General features: G+C 41.3%; 1 protein-coding gene across 5 annotated transcripts in view; it reads left to right on the top strand.

Moving 5' to 3' along the window:
• The window catches only part of NRXN3 (neurexin 3), a 1,619,945-nt gene that overhangs the window by 388,862 nt on the left and 1,213,492 nt on the right, over nucleotides 1-17,591 (top strand). The gene's annotated exons all lie outside the window — the stretch shown is intronic.

Raw genomic sequence — 17,591 nt, 5'->3', positions numbered from 1 at the left:
CTGTAGCTGAGAGCTGACACCTGCAGATTTGTTTGCTTTACATATGTAGCTAATAGTCAAAATGCTTTCTCCACCTCACATGGAGGCAGGGCAAGCATTATGCACAGTCAGCAGTGACAGTTGCTAGGAGATGGGATTTGAGGGACTCCATGGAATTAACCCAACCAAAAACAAAATAGTCCTTCCGAAGCCTGAAATATCCCAACTGGGGCTTGATTCCATTGGATTGAGCAATGCACCTTTCTAAAATGCAAATTTTTCTCACATGGAAGGGTAACTGTTATGTTCCTAACATAATATTATAATCTTTGGTGCCCCAAAGGATATTAAATCTAATAAGTAAGATGCATTACACTTTGTCAAGGAAGGTTAGTGTTGTGTTCTTGTTTTTTGTTTGATTTATTTGTTTTACAGTTTAGCCTTTGATTGATAGGACACCAGGGATGCCAATATCCCATGCCAAAGGAAAGTCACTGGCAACCTCCTTGCTCTTTCCAGGGAGGCAAGTACCTTTTCCACTTAGCCTGGGTTGCCTGCATCTGGGAAGGACTCAGACAAAGAAGACCCTACATGCAGGAGATGAAGGGAGACTTTCTTACCTCCAGAGCTGCAGGATACAGTTTATTCCCCCACAGGAAGTGAAGCAGGAATGATTCTTGGCATGATTCTTGGCCATAGCTTTAGAACTTCCTCAAGCCTGAATCCCTGGGAGGCTGAAGTAGGCTTTGAGGCTTCAGATGAGGCATCAAGCGATTGATCTCACTCCATGTGTGCATGAGGCTTGAGGTTACCCGGTGAGGCAGTACAGGGCGGGGGTAAAGAGTGGAGGCTTTTGGGTCAGCAGAACCTGGTTTTGAGCCCTAATGCTTCCTCTTACCAACTGAGCCACCAAAGACAGATTACAAAGCCTCAACCCTCATGTCTATAGAACAAAGACTGTGAGAGCGCTTGCCCCTCAGGGTTGTGATAGACCAGAGAAGGAGGTGAGCGTGGCGCTCAGCGCATGGCCAGACCTCCAGAACCAGTTGCTGCCATTATTATTAAACAGTGAAAAGCTAAGTATAAGGGAACAAATCACTTGGAGTTTCTGCACCTGGGGAACCACTTAGACCCGCCCCCCCCCAGGAAAAGGAACTTGACCTCCAGAAACACTCAAATTTTCTCAGATTCACTTCCCTTGGTATAGCTTGTTAGATGGGGAATTCTAACCATAGTGTGTAGGTTTCCTTCACTTCTCTAACTAGGGGGGTCACCCTGTCTGCGTAGTTCATGTATGTTCAGTATGGACAGAGAAATGAAATGCATCTTTCACAAGTCTGCAGAAAACAGTCATCATGGGCCTTCCTAAAATGTCTAGAGTTAAACAGGTGTATCATTATTTTTCCCCTTCAAAATCAATGTCAAAACATAGGAAAAGAATTCTGTTTTGTCTGTAGACACGTATGTTTGTTTACAATTCAATAGCAAAATACTGAGAATGCTCTGATCTCTCTGTGGATGGATGAATATATTCATCTCCCCAAAGGTGTTTCAAAGTCAGTGTCAGATAAAAGTTATCCATGTATTTCAGATGAGATGGGAAAGGGATGCTGTTTTCCAGGCAGGAATGATACAAAGAGTGTGTTTGTGGGGACTTCAGAGGCCCTTGAAGGGTCGGTCTGAGGCTGTTGCCAGGTGGTGGGCTCACCTGTGTTACTGAGACAAGGGGCTTCTCTTTCACAGAGCACCTGGACCACTTGTAATGCTTGTCAGGGCTCAAGGAGAGTGGAGGGACATTTGATATATCACCAGCTATTGCATGCCATCACTTCTTTTCTGGTCCTCTTTATTTTCCCTCACCAGCATGGTTTCTCAGATTTATTAACAGCCTTTTCAATGACTTCTGCAGCCATCAGGAAGAGAAATAAAGAGGCCTAGGAGGACCTAACTCTTCTTGTGTTTGTCCCTCTTTACTGCCTTGGTTTTTCTTTTGCTTCCCCTCCTTTTTTTTTCCTTTTCTTTTTAAGAAAATTCTATGTTTCTCCTCTGCATTAAGCTAGAGTTTCTTTTCCCCTCCTTCCTCCTCTTTTTACTGCTTTTAATTGTTTTGGTGCTTTTGTTTTTCCCTGGACCTGAGAACGAGGGGAAAGGTCAGCTGTCAGAAGAGGGGCTGTACACCGTTGATAAGGCTTTCAGGAGATTGCATTGGAGTCATTAAGCAGCATTCCCTCCCTGAAGTCCTAGAGTCTCCACTGCTGCAGGGGGAAGAGAAAAGGAAGCTCAGAGAGGAGAAGAGGTAACTCACGTGGAGGGACTGGCTTAGCCATGAGACCTCTGAGCAGCACACTGCTTACCCAGAGCCCTTCTCCAGGGATAGGCATTGCCCAGTGCCAGCTCTTGGGACTCTGGGACATTGATGTAAATGTGCATCTGGATGAGACACACATGCAGGAGGCCTTAGAGAAAGGACTCAAGTGAGAATTAGGCATCCAGCATCCTGGAAGTCAAACTTCTAGGGTTGTCCCTTCTGTTATTGGGTTCATGTGTCCACCCCATAGTTATTTTGCAACTAACTCACTTATATAAAAATCAGAAAGCCTGGGTTTTGGTCTTGCCTCTACTGATAATTCTTTTGGACAAACACTGAATTGTGCTAGGCTTGTAAAAAAGAAGTAGAAAAACGTGATTTCAAAGTACCTTCCATCGCTAATGGCTAGATTTCACCTTACCAATTCTACCTGCCAAGAAGCAGTGAGAAGCATAATACCTTCCTCAGACATGGATGTGAAAGCCAGTTAATTCCTTTTTCCCTCAGTGCCTTGAGGTTAACCCAAAGTCAGGGTTCTATATAGCCTGTCCGTCAGGAAATTCATGGTGTAATACTACAGAGCATTTAAAGAAATGGTGGACATCTTCTGGAATGGGGAAAAAAGGGAATAAATTATATAAATAATAATACCATCAGGTTGCATAATTCTCTGTGTGTTTTCAAAGCCTGTTCACACTTGAGAATGACCTGGTTTAAGGATACTCTCTAACTTAGCCTACCCTAGAAATGTGACATGCTAAAATTTGCAAGGACTCTTCTGTTTTCACTCTCAACCTACCACTACTAGTGCTCTCAAAATGTGGTATCCAAATGGATGATTAAATGATCAAGTGAGTGGGTGACTTAAAGGCGTCAGGTAACACATAGTCAGTCAACTCTGTTCATTTGACTCTCAGTAATGATTGGATATAATGAGGGGTTTGGGTAGATAATGCCGGACATGAAGGGTATATAATCAGGTTATACTGGTAGGTCTGCTGTCTTCCTATAGAAACCAAAAGGAAAATGATTAGAGCATAGCCAGCTTGAGAGAGTCATCAAAGAGGGTCACTGTCCAGACTGGCAACCACAGAGACACTAAAGATCACACAGTGGGTCACTTCACTCCTGATCTCAGGAGAGTGGCTTTTATACAAAGCCTGACTCTTTTTTTAATTGAAGTATAGTCGATGTATAATATTATGTAAGTTATAGGTGTACAATATTAGTGATTCACAATTTTTAAAGGTTATACTCCATTTATAGTTATTATAAAATATTGACTATTTCCTTGTGCTGTACAGTATATCCTTGTAGCTTATTTATTTATTTTATTTTTGGCTGCGTTGGGTCTTAGTTGTGGCATGCGGGATCTTTGTTGAGGCATGTGGGATCTTTCTTTGCGGTGCGTGGGCTTCTCTCTAGTTGTGATGTGCGGAGTTTTCTCTTCTCTAGTTGTGGCGTGCAGACTTCAAAGCACATGGGCTCTGTAGTTTGCGGCACATGGGCTCTCTCATTGAGGCACGCGAGCTCAGTAGTTGTGGCGCGCGGGCTTAGTTGCCCCACGGCATGTGGGATCTTAGTTCCCTGACCAGGGATTGAACCCGCATACCCTATATTGTAAGGCGGATTCTTTGCCACTGGACCACCAGGGAGGTCCCTATCCTTGTAGCTTATTTTATATATAGTAGTTTGTACCTCTTAGTCCCCTACCATTATATTGCCCCTCTCCAGTTCCCTCTCCCCACTGGTAACCACTAGTTTGTTCTCTATATCTGTGAGTCTGTTTCTTTTTTGCTGTGTTCACTAGTTGTATTTTTTAGATTCTACATATAAGTGATGTCAATACAGTATTTGTCTTTCTCTGTTTGACTTATTTTACTTAGCATAATGCCCTCCAAGTCCATCCATGTTGTTGCAGGTGGCAAAATTTCATTCTTTTTTTATGGCTGAGCAGTTCTTATATGTATATATAGCATCTTTAGCCATTCATCTGTTGATGGACACTTAGGTTGCTTCCATATCTTGGCAACTGTAAATAATGCTGCTTTGAACATTGTGGTGCATGTAGCTTTTTGAATTAGTGTTTTTGGTTTTTTTGGATATGTACCCAGGAGTGGAATTGCTGGGTCATATGGTAGTCCAATTTTTAGTTTTTTGAGAAACCTCCATACTGTACAAAACCTAACTCTTGTTGCAATAGAGAGAACAATGAGATTGAAGCAAGTCCAGCCTCATTCTAAATTCCTTCCTTGACAATTATTGTTATTCTAATTGGATAGCCTTGAGCCTATGAATCTCAGCTCCCCCCTTTGAAAACTGCAGATAATAATACCTGCATAGATTATGGTGAAGATTATATTAAATGTCATCTGCATAACAGTAAGCCAGAGCTAAAGCCCCTGACACACAGTAAGCTTCAAATATGGTAGTTGGCATCATCACTGTCACGTGCATCTCAGGGAGTGTGGACATTTTCTGGAATGTAAAACAGCGATAACGCCTACTCTTCTAAGGTCATCATAGGATTGAAAAAACAATATTTGCAAAGTGACTCCCACTGTGCTAGGCACATAGTAGAGGAACAGTAAGTACTGGCTTCTTTCCTTCTCCTTTCTTTGATGATGTCTTCTTACTTTTCTATTTCATTTGAGGGCAGCGGGGCACTATTGCTCTTTTGTAAAGTGGCCCAGTGTCATTGAGGGGTGTTCCAGAGGCCCCAGAAGGTGACTGGTCTTTGCTGGTTGAGGTGTGGGTAGTGGGGTAGCCGGGAGGGGAAGGAAGAATGCACAGCACTCGGGCAAACCTGAGGGCACCAGAAGCTGGGATTCTGAAGCTTTTGTAAAGTTCTGCCTGTTCCTGAAATTATCCTAGTATCCCCAAGGGAATGCTACTGTTTGCATAAATCATTCCATACAACCTTATTAGTTCTAATACAGAAGACACTAATGATCCCTAATTCAAACAGTAGGAGGTTAAAGCTATTTATTTGTGGTGATGTACAATGGTAATCAGTGATAAGTTAGATGGCTCTGAGGTCCATGAAATCGCAAAGAACGTTTTGAATCCTCAAAGGAAGTCCAGGTTATTCTTAGGATGACTTTAGTTTAAAGTTCTAGAATATAATATACCACAGCAATGAATACATTACTTGTAGTGTTAATGTGATCATTTGTTCTTCAAAAACCAGAATGTCAGGTTGGAAATGGCTAGGCATTCGTCACTAACAAAAGCATCCAACTAATTCAAGCCTCTTTTTTCCTTGAATTCTAGGCGATTGAGAGTTTTTATTTGATCTGCTTAATTTTTTAACTTCCTGACATGTGACCCATGTAGAGTTAACAACCGTCCTGGTTTCCCAGGGATTGTTTCCCTTTTAGTACTGTAAGTCCCACGTCCTGGGACTCTTTCAGTCCCAGGCAAATTGGGATGGTTGGATACCCTATCTGAAACACCTGGTAAACCCCTTTTCAGGAGAATGCCACATTTTGGTCAACATCTGACTGACAGCACACCTAGAAAACATTCTCTGGTTCAGTGGTTCTTCAAACTTTTGAATTTTCTTGACAAGTAACATTTTTACAGAAAAGGGAAGGAGCAAAATAGGATTGACTATTTATTTTGCCAACTGATGACATTACCAGATTTCATCTGTCATCATCATTACTTTATAAGAGAGGAAATTCCAAGATGAGAAAGGAATAGAATGAAAGTGCTATCTTCTCAGTGCCTACCACAGTGTTGTATAGAGTAGGTCCTACCCAGATGTGTGTTGCATGAGTGAGTATTGCATACGTTTAGCTTTTATTAAAGAATGTACAGCATTGTTCTTATCTTCCTGATTGTACCATGGATTGGTAAAAACTTTAACTGAGACTGTTGTTTGGGAACCAATGGTTAATTCCAAATCTGTGGACTATAGGATTTTTTGATGGTAATTTTTTATGGTAAATCATGATAATGACATTCTGCTGCCTACCTCAGTCACATGTTGATTTTAGTTGGTGCAGTCACTCTCTCATTATAGGATCACTCCTGGAGAGAGATAAAACCACATTTCTGGGCCTTTAAATCAGACAGTCAGTCAGCTTCTTCTCAGACTTCAGCTGCCACTGTATCCAGATGCATCTTTGCTGGTATCTGTTTGGGGACGTCACCATAGCTGGCAGGAATGAGCCAGCGGTTCTGCTTATTTTCTTAAGTCTTGGATGGTGTTTTTGTATGTTCTAAGTCTCCATGCTTTCCTTTGTTCTGATTCATTCACCTACAAAGTGTGGTCAGAAACCTTGACCACCTGGTGATAATGTATAAAATATCATAACCTAAGTCTTGGATCGCCTGTGCAACATCCTTATATCATAGCTGGATATCCAAATCACTCCTTATTTTATCTTAACCCATGGATAAAAATAGCATTGAGAAATCTTACCTGCTACCTAATTTCTGGAGAGGGTTAGGATTTTAGTTTTATCGACATCATAGGAACTATAAATATTCATCGTAAATGGCTACCCAAGAAAGCTAAACCTATTCGGATAACTATTTCAGAGAGTCTTATAATCTCAGTTTTGTGTGCTCTTTCTAATAACAAGTCAAATAATTTTTCCCCCTCTGCAAGCCCTGAGCATACTTCTGACTGTACCCATTGATGTTATAACTCAGGGTCCAGCTGTATGGCCTTGGAGCTTCAGTGAGCTTGCTGGGGTGATGGTTTGTGAATCATCTGACTTAGAAGGTGGGTTGCCATTTTAGATTCAGTGCATCAGAAGGGGATTTCCTTTTTATGCTCTCATAATTAAGGATTTTTTTAAAGCAGTTACATATTTGCAGTGTTGCAAATGTAGAGAATTCTTACAATTTTCTCCATCGTTCTAATGGTCTATATTCATATCCAGTGTATGTGGTTAATATATCTAAATGTTTGCTGAAAATCTACCCTTGTTGAGCAGATAGAGGTTCCTATAAAAGCTGCAGAAGGATGCTTTACAAAATTAGATAATGTATGCGAAAGCAGTTTGGAAAATATGACGTGCTATGCAAGTGTATGTGTGTGCACGCACGTACGCGTGCATGTGCATGTGCGTGTTTAAATTAATAGTTCCTCTCCCACAGGAATACTGCTGACAGAGGTCTTTGGAAAAGATACCCAACCCTCAGTAGGAGGCAGCATGTTCTAATGGAAAGCATATAGTGTTTAGAGGTTGACCTTGCTGTGTATTTTGAATCTGCTTCTTACTAGCCATGGTATTGTACATGTATTTCACTCCTTGTGAATGTCAGTTTTATCATCTGTGAAATGGGTCTAGTAAAACTTTATTTATAAAGTTTTTTTATAATAAGTTATAGTTATTTATATTTATATCACAGGGCTTTTGTGAGAGTTAAATAAGACACATACCAAGTATCCTAATAAAAAAGCTCTCCTTTCAGATAACATATGAACACATATATGTTATTTCTATTAATAATACATTGGTTCTGGTGGTTAGTATTTTGAATTCTTGTAGCTCAAATCACCAAGACAGGTCTTGGTTAATTCTTGTCAAATACTACGTGTATAGTGTTTGTGTATTCAGACCCTCTCTAGATGAAAGCCCAGAGCATAATACACGTTCAATAAATGTTAATTTCCTGTCCTTTTTATACTATGGCACAAAAAATCTTCTGTTAAAAAACTCTGCTAATAGTCTGAGGTGAAGAAATGATGAAAATGAAATAAACACTTTATTCTAGTTCTATTTAGTTCTATAATTGAATTTGCAATCACTGAAGATTTTCTCCTTTATTTAAGGCTTCTTAAATTAAGTCACTGACTTGTAAGTCTGCCTCCATTTTAGAGAACTTTCCCTCTCTTCCCCTTTTAGCATACCCCATCCTCATCCACCCCCAGGTTCAGACCCCTTTGTTTAATTACGTAGGACTGTGGGCATCATCAGTCCCTTCTTGAGAGCCCTGGAATGGGGCGGTTTTAATTTTGGGCAGAATCAGCCCCATCTCACTGGCACGCTTATTTCTGTGGGAGGTAAAGGAAATGCATACCTCGCCATAAAAGAAGACGCAGCCCACGTCTCTAGGATTTGTACCTCTGCATTGGCCAAGTTCCCCAGTTGTGTCTCTGAACAGGGTTTTAATCACCATGGCTTGAGTGCTCAGCACTGAAAGCTTTAAGGGTACTGCAGAAATGGTAGATTAGCCGCATTTAACAAAATAGAAAGTTTTCATTGTGTCATAAAAAGCCTTATTGATCTTGTCCAGGCATTGACTCCAGGGCCTTTTAACCAGCCACTCTGTCTAGACTTGCAGGCTAGAGCCCTCAGTGCTAACAAAGGAGGGCTGGGCTGCCTGCTGCCAGGGAAGGCCAGAGGGATGGGCACAGATTCAGGTTTCCCAGTGGGGATTTTCTTAAAGAACTGGGATGATTTTATTCTGCTATTGGGAGGCTTGTGCAGAAGCTTGTCACACCCCCCAGACCTCAGCCAGCCTTCTCCCGCTCTCAGCATTTGCTGTGGAGCTTTCACACGGCAGCAAACACAGGTGTCTTCTCTTCCCTCACTTCCATCAGCATTTCTCCACTTTCCCCCCGTGAAGCCAGGCTGAACTCTGGGATGCTGAGGTACTGAGCAGTGGGTCTCCAGAAGGAGTGGGGAAGGCAGGAGGAGAACTGGTAACTTTAGCGTCACTGCGATCAATTCAACTTCATTTCAATTCAATTTGGTCTTTATTTAACACATTTTGGGGTACGTGGGAGATTTTGAAAAGGTATGAAAAATTGCTGCTCACAAGATATGGTCAAGGAGTTGACATCTACGTGTAAAATAACAAGAGAATTGTTTAAGATTTATTTGGTGATTAGGTATTTTATCAGAATCATCTGCAGGGATTTAACTTTTTAAAAATGAATGCTAAATTTCAAACATAAAAGAGTATAAACCTGTAGTAGAGGATATTGTAAACATTGGCTTAGTTATTGCCCATATTGAACAAATCTCAATGTTTTGCCACTTTTGCCTTATATCCTTTTATAAAGACTTAGTCTTGTTTGAATAGCTCCCTGGTTCCATTTCTTCTCTCCTTCCCCAGAAGTAAACGCTACCTGAAGTTGATGGGTAGATTTTTTTTCCATTCTTGTTACATATGAATAGCAATGTAATACATAATGGTTAGTGATCATTGTGTGTGTGTGTGTGTGTGTGTGTGTGTGTGTGTGTGTGTGTAAATTAGTGGAGGTAAAGTTTATTAGCTACCCACAGATTTTACTCATTATTCTCTGTATATTCTGGGCTGAATGAAGGAAATATTTGGCAAAAATCTTGAACACCTTATACGTCCCTGTTGATCACCCAAATGAAGCTTGGCAGTCTTTCAATATGCTTTCCTCTTTTTGGACTAGGAACCATTTGAGCTCCAGAAATGTCTGTAGGAAGTTTCACATAACACCAAATTATCTTGTTTTCTTTGGATACTTAAAGGTGGAGAGTTTCACCAGCAAGATGATTTAGATGTAGATGTATTGAGGTAAGAGGTATATTAGGTCATCTTCCAAGGTCTCTTCTGATGCTGCAGTGATGATTAGTTACGAAGGAGTTTTTACTTGTTCTCATCTCAGATGAAAAGAGAAATTTTACAGAAATATTTTAAAAGTCCATACGGGTTTAAAAATCTGTGTCTTGCTTCTAAATATCTTAATGTCTGTTCGAGTTTTGCCAGATTCTGTGAACCTTTTGTGACATTTATATTCCTTTCTGAACAGTGTGTGTGAATACAGTGAGTGTTCAGTTAGGGTCAGTGTGTGTGCCACTGTGGAAAAAATCATTTCAGATGATCTGCTTCCTGCTCCAGGATCACTGTAGATATATTTCATTATTATTAATTTGGTTTTTATCAAAATCGCAGTCTTCTCCTCTCCTCTCCTGCTGTGTGTTTCTAGTGAATGTTTTTGTCCTCATCAACTCTGTAGAATATAGTCTCACAATGAGCCATTAGGTACTCCAGTACAATTGCCTTAGTTGTTTTGTAACTTTGATAAAAGATGCTGGTTGAAGAAAAATAAACATGCAGATTATTCTTTTTGGACTGGACCACAGGTGAAAGGTTATATAGGTTTGCAGATGTGTGTATTTTCTATAATTTTGTATTCAAAAACATCAAAACTCAATCTAAAACTTATCTTCAGGAAGGCGACCCTGGTTAAATTTTCACCATTCTAGTCATCCATATCCTTGGTGTAACTTCAAGAAATGTGGGGCTTCCCTGGTGGCGCAGTGGTTGAGAATCTGCCTGCCAATGCAGGGGACACGGGTTCAAGCCCTGGTCTGGGAAGATCCCACATGCCGCGGAGCAGCTGGGCCCGTGAGCCACAACTACTGAGCCTGTGCGTCTGGAGCCTGTGCTCCGCAACGAGAGGCCACAAGAGTGAGAGGCCCCCGCACTGCGATGAAGAGTGGCCCCTGCTTGCCACAACTAGAGAAAGCCCTCTCACAGAAACGAAGACCCAACACAGCCAAAAATAAATAAATAAATTTAAAAAAAAAAAAAAAAAAAAAAGAAATGTGTTTTGGTAACACTGTGGCACAAAGCTGGCTTTAAAATTATTGATATAATTGATATATTTACTTATAATTGACCTCATGTAGTTTCAGATACGTCTGTTATCTTCCCAGTCAGAGTGAAAGCAGGCCAAGGACTGGTTGTCTGAGGTGACAAGTGACAACCATATGTTCTGAATTAATTGAGGAACAGACACAAGACTCAAACTGGCAGTCAGGTTAAGGATCCAGATATCAGTTCTTTTGCTGGTAGAGCTGCGTTAGAGAATGTGGCTTTGATCTGCAGTCCTACTGGGCTTCCTAGTAATTTTCCCCCTGAATTAAACTCAGCCACACAGCCATAGGCAGAAGAGCTAGAAAACCAAAGGCCTTCTTATGTAGGGGCAGCGTCTACTCTGATAGGTTTCACTGCATGGGGGAGCCTATAGGAGAACTCACAATCCTTGTAGGAAGGGCAGAGCTGAAGGGAAGAGAAAGGCAAGTCATATGGAAACAGTGATTACCTAAATAAGAAATGTGGACCTCTGCATGTCAGACCCTTATATCACCAAGGAGGTGAATTACTTCTTTCATTGGAGTGGGTGAATGAGTAAATGAGAGAAGGTCAAAGTGTTACTCCAAATGACCCCCTTCTGGAGGGTGGGGAGGAAATGCTTTCCTGAAGTCGTGGATGCAGAGAAATGGAATTCCCTCTACAGGATAAGAGTGCAGCATTTGTGTTTAACGATTGTCTGATTGACTGACCCACAATTAAAATGAGAAGCCGATAGTAAAAGAAGCATAATTACAGTTTGACTCATATAGATTTGGTGGTTATGGGAAATAAAATGTACAACATATTGCATAAATTATTATAAGTGGGCAGGCAGGCAGATGTAGCACAGTTGCCTCAGGCCAGGGTTTCTTAGCAATCTCCATTCCACCTTGGAGATGTCTCCTGGATTCCTCTTTACCTCTCTAGCCATTAGTCCACCCACTGGACCCCTGATACAATACAAGTATAATTGTGCCACTCACAAGCCGAAGTTCTCCTATGCTGGCTCTCCATCCCCGGAGCCCCAAGAATATGACACATAAGACCCCAACCTGCATCTTGAGTCTCACATGCCTGCTACTTTAGCCACATTGAACTTCTTACCATCCCCTGGACACCCCGTGCTTTTCTAATGATCACACCAGTGAATACATTGTTTATTTTAACTAGAACTTCATCCCTCCTTTTGTATGGTGAACTCTTACTCATACTTCAAGACCCAGATTAAGTTTGACCTCCTGTATGGAACCTTCCCTAACACCCAGGGTCAGTTATTCCTTCTTCTGTGTGCCCGTATCACCTATGAAACATTTACTGCACTTGTAATCACTTGTTTATATGTGCATTCTCAACAACAACAGCAACAGCTAACACGTCTGTGGCTGGGAACTGGGCCAGGAACTTTATCTGATTCATGTCTCACAGTAACTCTATGAAATATATACATGGTTATGCTCATTCTATAGATTAGGAAACTAGCTATTAGAGAAGTTAAGTAACAAGCCAAGGTTCCACAGAATTAGGTAAGTTCCAGAGCCAGATATCCAACCTAGGTCTGTCCAGTTCAAAGCCTTATTATTAAATTCCATGTAATCAAGTCCACATTTCCACTACACTCTGAGCTACAGGAGGATGCCCTGTTTAATGTGAGTCCGTGTCAGGATTTGGCGCTTAGTAAGCATTTGAGTTTTTTTAGATTTATAATTTCTCTTCTTCCGGAAAATGTCGGCTCATTATTCCTACTCACCGTGTTCCTGGGTGGTTCAAGTGCATTCAACACTGGACACATCACCTGGTGCATAGTAGGCACCTGGAAATACTTATTCCTTAAATGAATGAACAGAAATTTTAACTTTTATTGCAATACAATTGAGAGCAATGCAGTCTTTAGGATACCATTAGCTTTCTAGTGATTTCAGTGAAGCATGATTTTCCAGGCCATTCTTTTGTGGACTCGAGGCAGCTTCCCTCGCCAGAGTGCTGGCTGTTTTTTTTCCCAAGTGACAACTTGATTTACTATTTTCTTTCTCATCACTCTCAAGAAGCATCTCCCGGCTAGTGAGTGACTAGGGCAGCGTGGAAAAGTCCATTTATTTCTCTGCTGCATCTTTCCTACAGAGTCTGAGGATAAGGGTTGGAAATGGCCTTAGGAGGTCAGATTTCCTGTGTGTTTTCTTTTGTAGTGCAGGATCACTCATAACGACACAATTTGCTGTCTGCTGGTACACTCTGCTTTTAAAATACCTATATGATGGGATGTGGCATGTAAAGGTTCATTGTTTCTCCTTGGGGGATGGCTCTGCAGTTTGATCTATTCAAATGCTTTGTTTGGCCCTAAAATACATTGTAAGGGAAATGGGACAGGAAGAAGCAAGAGTGTAGTCACTTGTGCAGTCTTTTTCCTTTTTTACTCAGTGTGTTCCTTCTCTAATTCTAGCAGGAAATGTCCTTAGATGATGTATAATGGAATTCCATGTAGTAAAAAGATTTCTGTTTTTCCCTCATTTTTGCAAATACGATAATCTCACAGCCCAGCAGCTAACTTGGGTGTCTTGTCTACACTTAGCTTGTAAGAAGACTTTAGAGGTGGAAATTGTTCTGGATGTTGCATTCTTAGCAGGTTGCATGGAAAGAAAACAGAATTGTGCGAGAACAAACTCACATTTGCCTTAACTTGTTCCTTTGCCAGCAAACAACCCAAATTGGTGTTGTAGCTCAAGGCGACTTTCAGAATTGAGTGGATATGTGGTCCCTGTGGGAATGAGTAGAACAACTGTGGAACTGTGGCCATCTCAATAAGTTTATTTCTGCTTTGTGGACCCCTTGCCTTGGGCTTGTGCTTCTCCCATCATCATCATGGCTTCTTTGCCTGCATAGAATTGGGTGATACGTTAGTTTACAACTTAAGAACCTGAAACCTCACATTGCAGCTGCACCAACGGAGGAGGGACAGTGCTGTCCCTCCTGAATTTGTGGATCAGAGGAAGGGAGTCAGCGGGCCAGCCCCAGGACCGTAGGACATCCCTTTGTGTGGCAGGGAGGGCAGCAGTAGCTCGTGTTTTTGTGCCTCATTAGCTCCAGGGTGGGCCGGCCAGGATGGCCAGCCAGGGTTATCTTTGCATTGGTATAGACTAAAGTACCATGCTGCTGCGGAGGCCAGTTGAAGGACAAATGATTCAAAGATGAGAACAGTTTTGCCTCTGTCTCTGGGGCACGTCCTCAGAAGCTGGCTCCCCCTCCCTTTCTAGAGAACAGCAGGTGTTCTGCTCAGGACCAGTGCCTGCAGCCACTCCAGAGGGGTTGGCATTTTCACAGGCTCTCTAAGGGGTACCTAAAAATTCCATTTCTCGGGCTCTCTGTCTGATGACGGTGAAGAGTGTGATCTCAGTTTGACTTTTTCCAACCTGCTACTAGGGAATTTTGGAATAGAGCCAGCCTCACTCCCTGATCCCCCTGCGTGGGCTCCTGTTGCCTGAGTGGGCTCTTACCCGTCATTGTCAGTGGTTTCTCCTTTTGACACATGGAACTTCATGCAGTTGCAGGATGTCAGATACAGGGTCCTAGGTACCTATTCCCTGAGAATTTGAGCTCCTGGCGAGGTGGTGTGATGTGGCAAAAGCAATGGACTGAGAATCAGTGGGCTAAGGGTTTGGAACTGGCCTAAATGCTTCCAAGCTCCTTGGATGCCCTATGTAAACTGTGTGCCCCCTCTTCCTTACATTAATATAATCATAGCGAAGTGACCTCACAGAGTGTTGAGGGAATACAAACAACAATTAAGAAAGCATTTGAGCATTTGGAAATATATGATATTTTAAAAACTGTGAATAGAATCCTTTACCCATTCCTGACCTGTTCTCACCTGAGCCCTTTCATGCCTAGTGCTGTGTCCTTGTCCTCAATTTTTACCTCTGGCCCTTGGTTTTCCTTGGTTGCATTTGGATCTTAAGTATCCTGTGGTCTCTGGTTTTCCAGAATGTCTGCCTCTCAGTTCCTTAGGTTGTCTCTTCTAGGAACTTTTGCTTCCATTCTTGCCCAATGAAATGCAAATCTCACTGGGTTATATCAACATTCAGGTTGAGCCAGTTTCAGGCACCCCCTGGAAAAGTGGTTCATATGCGTTCTCTTCTTTTAACTGGGCTCTCTGCCTTCAGCTCTCATTTCTTTCCAGTTCACTCTCAACCCAGCAGAAGTTGGGCTGCATAATCTTGTATTTTAAAAATACAAATCTGACCCTTCATCCTCTCAGTAAAATGATGCAGTCATTCCTCAGAACCTTCAGAGTAAGGTCCAAATTTCTTGATCTCACAGCCTAAGGCACCAAGCTATCAGGAACCACAGGCCCAATTCAACAGTGTTATGCATTTCTTCGTACTTCTTAGGTTGTATAGTAATAAAAAAATGACACAGAATATTTTAATCTGTTTTGGAATTTCTCAGAGAAATAGAATTATTACATAAATCAGTAGTTGGGTGTTTTTCGGGAGAGAGTGGAAAATAGGACTGAGTAAATGCTTGTTAATGCGATGTACATATCAGTACTTGGATTAACAAGCCATTTGAAAGATCAGTGCTTTATGTCTTATACACACTGATTCAAAACCTTGAGTTATACTTATCTCGATTGCATCTAGTGTTTAATCAATTGGACACTTACAAATAATGGGTAAACGGTTTGTTGTCATACAGGGTTGAGCTCTGCTTTTCATGCAGTGAGAGTAACATTTTTATTTTAATGCTTATGCAATTGATTGTAAACTTTGGGGTGATATAATCTACGTGAATCTAAACAGTCCATTAGCCATGTCAGTGCCTACCCTTTTGCCATGCTGTAGCTTTATGCTAAGCTCTTGTGTGTTACTGTGTTACATAATCCCCTGCATTCATTTTCTCTACCTATTTAGCCTGAATACATATAAGGTGACTGAATTGTCTCTTCACCCTCCTTCTCAGTGGAAACACTCAGTATAGAAAACAGATTTGGGGCAGTCTTACATTTTTCTAATGGAGAGTTCGGAGAATTGAGTGGGCTTAGAAATGTGTTTGTCACTATTTGGTTTTGCACCTTTTAGTTATGTTCACTATCAACTTGGTATGGTTTTCAAGGTGATAAGAGAATGCTCGAGCTTTAGCCACTGGAAGGAAATTAAGACAGCTTGGGACCTTAGGAGAAAAATGTCAGTTGTGAGAGTATACAAAGGAAGAATTTCTTCAAGGTCCACTCTCTTTCTTCTTGCAAGCCCCTTATTTGCTCTTTTAAAGACTGGGTCATGCACTGCCAATGCCTCTCCTTCCTGTGACACTCAGGAGGAGAGTATCCCATGAATTAAAAACGATATGATTCTGCTTATCTAGAATACGATTCAGAGAGTAGCTTTCGGTGGTCTATTGTTTGTTGACATGTTTCCAGCCCAGGGAAAGGGTAAACTGGGAAAATTCATCATTGAATGAAGAGATTGGGAAGGTTGTGAACTTTTGCAGCAGTTTTCATTAGATATTTGCAAAGGAATGTACTCTCAAGGCTACATAAAATCTTCATTGATGAATTTGCATGGATATTAGCATAAATATGCATGTGATTTACATAAACTTTTTTCCTCACATTGGTTTTGTTATTTATTTACTGTGATAGCCTCTTCTCTTAATGGTGTCATTTTTCTTCTGTGGCCTTCCACATGAAACACGTTCTTTTGTTTTAAACACACTGATTCCGGGGGTTGGGGATGCAGGGAAGGGAAACATTTCTTTTGGTGAATAAGTGTGATTTACATGGGGTAGGAGGAATAGGTCTCTGGCTCAGTGTATTCAAGGTTTGTGGTGGTTTGTAAGTCTGTACATGGTTCAGTGGAATCATTCATGCCCTTTGAGAAGCAGAGTAGGAGCATGTGCTATATCCAGAATGATGGGCAAAAGAAAAGGTAACTGATATTTAGAGAAAAGTCCAGAGGCAGTAGAAGTCCAGAGTAGAACTAACTGTCTGGTCTTGGGCAACTCACTTATTCCTAGTCATCCGTTTCTTCCTTAATAAAATAAGGGTGTTAAATCAGGCAATCTCTAAAATCCTTTATAGCTCTAAAATTTATTATTTTGATAGACTCCTTAGTCTAATTATATAAAAAATATTAAGCACCACATAGCACATTAAATAATATCCTGGTGCCTTGCTGTTCTGTGTCAGGCCGTTCCCCCTTTGAAGGGTACTCGGTGATTAATTGAGGCTTCTCTTAGAGGCATTCCTTTCCTTGCTCATTTATCTCAGTTCACTGGGCACACAAGGTATAGCTTAAATGTTTATAGAAGACTCCCACTAATATACCATGTGGGTTGCCAAGGACAGGCATAGTAGTTGGCTGTGTGTACATTTGCTTTGTTAGGAAAAGAGCTTAGCGGTGATAACTGAATATGATTTGCTATCTTCTGCTCTAAATCAGGGTTACGTCCAGTCTACTGAACAAGAGCTTGTCCAGTTGAATTTTAACAAAACCATTTCTTTAGAAATGAGAGATCGTGAAAATAGGGCATTAGGGGATTGCATGGATGAACCCGTTTCAAACATACAGATAGTGCCAAATTTCTGCTCTGTGATTTTGGGGGAACTAATTTTGGTAAAATGTATCTGGCATGGGTTATGTGCTGAGTAGTACTCGCTACTTATATGTGTAAAACAACACTGGTCCCCTAGAGGTGGACAAGTCCCTTTTGCTTATACCAGTGTGTGTGCAAA

Source organism: Phocoena phocoena, chromosome 2 (genome assembly GCF_963924675.1).
Source record: "Phocoena phocoena chromosome 2, mPhoPho1.1, whole genome shotgun sequence".
Lineage (NCBI taxonomy): Eukaryota > Metazoa > Chordata > Mammalia > Artiodactyla > Phocoenidae > Phocoena > Phocoena phocoena.
Note: the sequence above shows the minus strand (reverse complement) of the source record. Positions and strands in the feature narration are given on the sequence as shown.